General features: G+C 35.7%; 1 long non-coding RNA gene across 1 annotated transcript; it reads left to right on the top strand.

Annotated features, from left to right (window-relative positions):
- The first annotated feature begins 5,579 nt into the window (after positions 1-5,579).
- On the top strand, positions 5,580-6,155 carry LOC121993914. Its single transcript, XR_006115484.1, has 3 exons — positions 5,580-5,636; positions 5,911-6,009; positions 6,137-6,155. It is a non-coding gene; the product is annotated as an uncharacterized LOC121993914 (long non-coding RNA).
- Positions 6,156-8,603: the final 2,448 nt, after the last annotated feature.

The following is an 8,603-nucleotide window of genomic DNA, read 5'->3' as shown; positions in this document are numbered from 1 at the left end:
CTCAGTTTCAGTTACAGTTTCAGCTTATTTTCTCCTAGTTGATATCATGAGATAGCTCCATGCTTAGATTTTATTATGCATGCCATGTTTCAGTGTTTATGCCATGTAACTCCAGTATGCCATGCTTTAACAAATTCAGTGCATGTTTTCAAATAGCATTCTTTAAAAACATGTTTGCATCGTTGCATGTTTTAGTGAGGTAGATGGTTTCTTACTAAGCTTAAAGCTTACAGATACTATTTTTCCTTATACTGCAGATAAGGGTAAAGGAAAGATGGACTAGCAGAGAAAGTTGGAGGTCAATGCAGAGATGGTGTGTGTGGCAGGAACCTGGAATGAAGATCCTTAGGAAGTTTAGCAAATTAAGAACTTGGTTTCTGTACTTAAGACACTTTTATGCATTTCTAGTCGTTTAAATGCTATGAATTAATAAACCTTGCACTATGTCATGTTAGAATGCTAGTTAGTGGATATTAGAATGTTTTCCATGCATTGTATAATTATTGTGTGAGGTTTTGGCACGAACTAGTGCTGAAATCAGAGTTTCAGTGCAAAATCAGAAACTCCGATCGATCTACGGATTGATCAGAGTTGAGTTGTGCCACTGGACCGGTCAGCTGACCGATCCAGTCGCGAACAAAGAGTTTATGGATCGGTCAGCCGACCGATCCAGATGCGAACAATGGGTGCAGAAGCTCACTGATCGGTCAGCCGACCGATCAGTGAGCCACTGGATCGGTCTACCGACCGATCAGTGTACTCCTGGATCGGTCGGTAGATCGATCCAGCCACATCCAGAAGCGAGATAGCTTGTGGATCGGTCAGCCGACCGATCCAGAGCGTTTCTCCGTGCCAGTGTCAAGTTGGATCGATCACTGGATTGATCCGACAGCCCAATCGATTCACGGATCAATTGAAATGCCTGATTACAACTAGCAGGACATCCGAGAGGCATAGATTACCTTCCCTAGCATGTGTACAACTCCTAGGTACACCTAGAATATTAAGTTCTGATTTTACAGTAATCAGTTTAGTAAAGTTTTAATCAATCCAGATTTTCCGCAATAGTAATTTAGCACAGCATTACGTAACGATCGACCTTACAGCCTAGTCAGTAGAAGGCGGGTCGTTACACTTTAGTTTGAGCTTTGTGAACTTTATTTTATCTCCAGTCATGTGTCTGGAGCTTCCACTATCTAACATCCACTGATCCAATACTTTATGTTCCTACACATAAATTGTTTGAATTGGACTCTATTTGATGAAAAGAAAGTGAAGTGATTAAGTTTGAGTTTGTATTCGTTGAAACAAAGGTTTAACTTTAGGTTAATTTATTTTGAATATTTATTTTAAGAAAATTAATTTTGAAAATTTTAAGTTAATTAAGTTTGAAAAATTATAATTTAAGTTAATTAATTTTGAAAAATAATAATTTAAGTTAATTAATTTTGAAAAATAATAATTTCAGTTAATTAATTTTGAAAAATAATAATTTCAGTTAATTAATTTTGAATTTGAATTAATTTTAATTTTGAATTAATTTTAATTATTTAGTCATCTCACCCTATCTAAATTTTCAATCAGGTAATCCTATAATTGTTGTGAGATGAATTGAGGTTCAATTTTAAGATTTAGTTTAACTTTGTGTTAGATTCAGGTTTAGTTTTGGGTTCAACAAGAAGTCGTTCTTTAGATAAACTTCTGGGCTATGGTGAGTCACAAGGACATCATTAAAGTAACGATGCCTTCGAGGTTTTCTAAATAGTCTTACCCATTGAACTTAGTACCAAACCTTGGTCTAAGTGGTTATGATCCAAAAAGGGTAGCTTCGGTCAGTTCCACTTAGCCAAATGCACCAGGTCGAAGCCATATCTTCCTAGACATGCGATGATTAAGTTTCCCCAACGTACTATCATCCAATATTTCACCAGTACCGTGGGTCAAGTTAAACCTAGCCCATTTTAATCTAACCCTATTTACCCTGGCGGGTAGGTAAAGTTTGGTTACCCTGTCGGGTAGATTAAGTTCGGTTACCCAGTAGGGTAGTTTAGTTGGGGGTGCTAGCTATTCTGGATCCTCCTTCTATTTTTATTTGATTTAAGTTTAATTTTGAATTTTTAATTGAATTTTGAATTCTTAATTGAATTTTGTATTTGAATTTTGAATTTTGAATTTTGAATTTTAATTTCAAATTTTTAATTGAATTTTGAATTTCGAATTTTTTAATTGAATTTTAAATTTTGAATTTTAATTTTGAATTTTTAATTGAATTTTGAATTTTGAATTTTTAATTTTAATTTCGAATTTTTTAATTGAATTTTGAATTTTTTATTTAATTTTGAATTCTTAATTGAATTTTGAATTTGAATTTTTTAATTTTTAATTTTAATTTCGAATTTTTAATTGACTTTTGAATTTTTAATTGAATTTTTAAGTTAATTTCGAATTTTGAATTTTTTTAATTGAATTTTGAATTTTTAATTTAATTTTGAATTTAGAATTATGTTCGTTTTATTAATATCGTTTTTCTTTTTGCTCCCCCTGGATCATAGCCTCGATATGGTTTATCGAGTAGTGTATTTGATCATTCGGGATCCAATATTGGCCAAGTCAAACTTGATTAATCAATTTGGACTTGGAGACCCATGCTTGGACTGTTTTTCTATTTGCTCTTTGTACAAGAGATAAATATGATTTATATTTTTTCTTTGGTTTAAATCCTAGATCAGTTCTATTGCAAACGGCTCTTTGTGTCCCAAGAATTATGTCAAGATTCTTGGAACCTAAAGAAAACCGTTCTAGTGTTTTCTCTAGATCCTTGACTTGAGTTTTCAGGTTGGAATTCTCTTCTTCAAGTTTTTGGATTTGAGTTGAGTTTCCAGTCTGAACTGGTTCAGTCAAAGATTCAGAGTTAGTCACTTCTTTAAGGATTTCTACTTCCTCTAGAAGTGACTTGACTCTAAGGTTTGATTTAGATAATTTTCGTAACAAATAATTATCTAAATTATTGAGTCGAGAGATACTTACAGAGGGATAGGGCCCTTCGGAAACGGATACGGATCCGTGGCTTCGCTCGGACTCGGCCTCCGACTCGCTTTCACTCTCGGACAGGTTGACTTGGTCCCGGGCCATCAGCGCCAGTAGACTCGTCTAATCGAGTTCGTCGTCATCGTCTTCTAAGGAAGATTCATTCCATGTCGCCTTCAGGGCCTTCTTCCTTCTATGCTTCTTTGCTTCCTTTTGGTTAGGGAAATTGCCCTTGATGTGCCCCTTCTGGTTGCATCCGTAGCAGATCACCTCAAATTTTATCTTAGAATTCGGTTGGGCCTCCTTGGATTGGACAACCTTCTTTAGGTCCCGCTTGTTGAAACCTTTCTTCTTCTTGTAGAGTCTTTTCACAAGGTTTATGAGTTCAATTGTTAGTTCATTGTCTTCTTCATCTAAGTTGGTTTCTGCATCCGGCTCCTGTTCGGTTCTTCGTCGTGATCTTGATTCGCGAGCTCCATCGGTACCTGCAAGCAAAGCAATTCCTTTCTCGGAAGGTTGTGCATTAGTCTGCTCATGAAGTTCGAATTCTGAAAATAGCTCGCCTAATCTAATTGAAGATAAATCTTTGGAGACTTTGTAGGCATCTACCATTGATGCCCACAATGTACTCCTAGGAAAAGAGTTGAGTGCATACCTTATGATGTCCCTATTTTCGACCTTTTGACCGATTGCGTGGAGCTAGGGAGTTGAGGATGTCTTATATCCGCACTACAAGAAAATTGAGATTCTACAACACTTAAAAGACAACGTTTTTTTTAAAAAGCGTTGTCTTTTTTCTTTTAACAACGTTTTTAATAAAAAGCGTTGTCTTTATTTTTTATTTCTTTTTAAAGACAATGTTTTTTTAAATATGCGTTGTCTATTGATATTTTTTTTATATCAAAGACAACGCTTTTCAAAAAGCGTTGTGTTTAAGTGTTGTCTATTGCATAATTTTTTTAGTATACATATGTAGACCAAAGCATGATTTTTTACAAGTGCCCACAAAACCCTCCTCCTCCCTCAAACCCACGCGAAGCTCCACGACCCTAGCTCCACCGCCGAAACCCACAGTGATTTTTCCCTCTGCCTAACCCACCGGCGAAACTCATCTCCACGACCCTAGCTCCACCGCCGAAACCCATAGTGATACCCTGAAAACTCATCTCCACCGAAACTCATCTCCATGAAAAACCTAGCCTCCAAAACCCACCGCTCGCACCTAACCTCCTCCACCACATCTCCACACCGGCCGGGACCTAGCCTCCTCTGCCACTCCTTCGTGCCACCAGCGACCTAGCTTCCTTTGCCACTCCTCCACGGCGCCTATGACCTAGCCTCCGCCGCTTAAAAATCTGAGGTGATCTTCCTCTTTTTGATGCCAACTTACACATTGGAATATAGCTGCCCAATTTTGTTGCTGGAAAGATAATTCATTTGGATATTACAATTTCTTTTCTTTTCTATTTGAATTTTTGGTCACTCCATCGCATTGAGTTATGCGTGGCAAATAACTTGTGTTGGTAAAATGGAGTTACCTGTCTACCTCATGGATCAACTCACTACGGACGAAATCGTTTTCCATAAGTCCTGTTTCAAGTGCAATAACTGCAAAGGAACCCTCACGGTATCGTCGTTCGCCTCTATCTGTGTTCTCCCTTTTGGAATTTTATGTTGTTATTTGAACTTTACTTTGTTTGTAATCATCTCTTTTCATTGGAAGTAGCGAGTTTAAGTAAGATGTGTTCGTCTGATGCGTTCCAAATAACTTGGAACGTCAAGATTCCTAGTAAATGATCAATGTTGTAGATTTGATATTCGAGCTAGTTCTGTAGAGTAAATAAATATTCTATTTTTGGATCATGATAAAAGTAGAAATTTTGTCTTCGTATCTTGTCACTCATGTTATGCAATCCAATAGTTGACTCCTTTATAAATTTATTGTTAAAAAAAATACAATTTTGTCTACAGTCTTTCTTTGTGTTGGAAACTTAGTAGCACTAAATTGCTTTAGGTAGTATCCTCAACAAAATATATATCAAGATTGAGTAAATCTAGAATGATTCATTGCTTGATAGCATATAGTGAGCAATATTACTATTCAAGTGAGAGCAATATTAATTCTGATAGAATATTGCTAGGTATGATAATTAACCATTGTCAGTTAAATAAGTTAAATCATGTTATGAGAAATTTCAATCATTTTTTGGAAAGCAGTTGGTAATTGCATAAATAATGATTTAGCATTCAGAAGAGTTTTTCTACATCTTTTATTTGTTTCATCTTTTGTTTCTTTAATGGAAGGTGTTTTGTATTGCAAGCCTCACTTTGAACAACTCTTCAAGGAATCTGTTTTAGCTAAAGGTCATTATTTGTTGCCTATATATAAGTTCATTATCTTGTTTTAGCTAAAGTAAACAAGATTTTTTTAAGTGATTTTTTAATGAATTATTTGTTGTCGTTAAGTGTTGTGTTTTGTCTATATTTTTATTTTCTTTTAATGTCAATATTCCTAAAAGTAAATAAGATTTCTAATGAACTGTTTATTTTCTTCAGCACTTACTGAGGGTTGGAGGGTATGTGACATGCATCTTCCTCAGGATTGGAGGGTATGTGACATGCATCTTTTAATGTTAATTTTATTAGTAAAATTATCTATGGTAGTTCACATCAATGTTCACTAAATTTTTTTATTGTGCCAAACTCCAAGAAACAAGTACATTTTTTTGGTATTCCTTTCCATTGTCATTAAAAAAGTTTCTTAAATGGATCTCAGTTTCATGGTTGTAACTAAATTGATAACCTCATCTGTAACCTTATTAGAATAATGATAGTCCCTACAACATGTCAATATGGCTCTTATTCTTTCTAAAATCTACATAGATTCAAAGATATGAGAGAAATACATGGAAGAAGCCGTGATGATAGGCAGAAAAGAGAACAATTACGCCAAGAGAAGGAAATGTCCAAGTTTGCATAAATGTATCCTATATACTTTTGCTTTCTTACACCTCCCTGCACTTTTATTTAATTTTCGTTTCCTGTGTATATATGTGTGTGAACCATAGAACGTCATATCTTATCTACATGTTTATTTACTATTTTGTAGGGCAGATGCACATAGACAATGCCAACAATAGCAACAACAATAACAACATGAAGGTTTTGGGACCTCCTGCGATGTTAGTGCACCCAAGGTTTCTTCAACAGTACTACAACAGGATCAGTGACAAGATATGAAATTTGGCTTTTTTAAGCAAGGCAATGCCAAGGTTGGTTATTTTGGATCCCATCTTGTTAATTGAGGTTTTGTTTTTATTACTGTTAAGTTTAGGAAACTGTATAATGTAAGCTGTGTTGTTACAACATAGCTTGTCGATCAAATATCAGATACAACAATGCTTGATAATAACCCTTATTATCAAATGATTGAGTTGTCCAAATGTATTTTGCTTGTCATTAGTAGATCATTACACATTTTTAAGTTGATATAGAACTTCAATCTTGTTACTTTTCACCTATATTTTAGTATATTATTTTTGGTGTACATGACAGTTTGTGGGTGCTTTTTTGTTGTTGTGCTTTGCATACTGTTTATGAGGAATTGGCTTGTGAACCACAACAAATTTCTTACTAATTGTTGTCACCATAGGTCCACTAATGACCCTTGTCAAGTTTTGATTTATCTGATATGTACCTTAATCCAGATTTTCAAATTGTTGTATGGTGTGAACTGTGACCTTTGTTTTTAGTTTGTCTTTTGCATAATAATGATAGTATTATTTTCTGTGGCAGATACACAGTGGTAGGTGTTTTGTCCCAGTCTCAAGCTAGCAATACTTTTTGAGTGTATCTAGTAGAAGTAAGCATGCAGATCGTTCCCTTCGAGACCGGCTAGCTATTTTGTTCTTTTTTGTTTTAAATTTGAATGTCACTATTTACTTTGAAATAGAATTATTTAGTATTTGAAATCATTAACTGAATTCTACTTTGTAGCTGAATTCTCTTGTAAATATTAATATTTACTTTGTAGCTGAATTCTATTATTTTGGTATGAGTTTGAAATCATTAGCCAAGTTGATTAACTGCTATTATATGTCAAATTTGAATCTGGATATGGTAAAAGAAAAATAATAGCTTTGTAAATATAAAAACAATGATTTTGGAAACAGATTTTTTTATTTTAAAAAGACAACGCTTTTAAAGCGTTGTAAAAATGTTGTCTTTGTCAAAAACAACAACGCTTTTAAAGCGTTGCAAAAACGTTATCTTTGAAAAAAATAACAACGTTTTTAAAGCGTTGCTAAAGCGTTGTCTTTGTTATAAACCACAACGTTTTTAAAGCGTTGTCGTAGAACGGACTTTTAACAACAGTGCTTTTAACAACGTTTTTTCACCAACAAAGACAACGCTTTTAAAGCGTTGTCTATTAGCTTTTTTCTTGTAGTGCCGTGCGTGGAGTTGACAGGCCGTCTCATCTTCCTGCAATTTTAAGTTATACAATTTATTAAGCAACAAGTCACGTTTACTTACTTTTGTGTCGGAGGTTCCCTCGTGGAGTTCGATCAGCTTCTCCCAGAGCTCCTTTGCTAATGTGAACGGACCAACTCTGTTGAGTTCCTCCTTGGTCAGTCTGCATTGGAGGGTGCAGGTTGCTTTGGCATCAGCTTCAACCTTTTTGATTAGGGTCGGTTCCCATTTTTCGCAGGATGTTGGCTTGCCGTCTTCGTTGGATGGTAGTTGTAGTCCGGTCTTGATTATCATTCACGTATCGAACTGAGTCTTGAGGAAGGTTTCCATTCGCCCCTTCCATTATCCGAAGTCTTCTCCGGAGAAGAGTGGGGGGCGAACGGTGTTCAAACCTTCTTGTTGGGCCATTAAAAAAAAATCCTGAATGACAAAAACAATAAAACCGGTTCCAAGACTGGGTCTTGGATTAGCAGTGCGGGAGAAATAAGGGAAAATGAGCTCGAGTGGTATTGTACCAACCTCGAGCAAAACCGATTCGATAAAACAATTAGAATATAGCTATTAAGCTAATTCTAATTTGACTCCGAAAAATCTGAAAATACCACGAAAAAAAATATTTTGAATAGTGGTTGCACTGATTCAAAATGACCCCGCTCTAATACTAATTGTTGGATCGAAATGCGCTAGAGGGGGGGTGAATAGTGCTCGCAGCTATTTCGTTCGTTTCGGAATCGTAAAACGTTCGAAGAGTTAACAGAGTAATAAACGCAGCGGAAATTAAAAGCACACAGAAAGACGCAAGGTATTTACTTCGTTCGGAGTCTAGTTCAACTCCTACTTGAAGGCCCGCGGTCATTGACCGCTTTCGGTGGGCAACAACTATAGAATCGTTAAGATTTACAAGTATAACAATTACAGCTTAATATTAAAACAATAATCTTATACCGACAGTAATAGATGAATAAATGGAGCTTCCGGTTGTCGGGAGGTTGTCACAGCACTTCGGGATTGCGTCTTTGGCAGCTTGTCGTAAAGGAATCGCTTGGTTGATGATTTTTCAATAAGATGCTCGAGACCTGCTTTTAAAGCATGCTGGAGGCGCCTTG

The sequence above is a fragment of the Zingiber officinale genome, chromosome 6A, assembly GCF_018446385.1.
Source record: "Zingiber officinale cultivar Zhangliang chromosome 6A, Zo_v1.1, whole genome shotgun sequence".
NCBI classification, from domain to species: Eukaryota; Viridiplantae; Streptophyta; class Magnoliopsida; order Zingiberales; family Zingiberaceae; genus Zingiber; species Zingiber officinale.
This window is presented reverse-complemented; position numbering and strand designations above follow the sequence as displayed.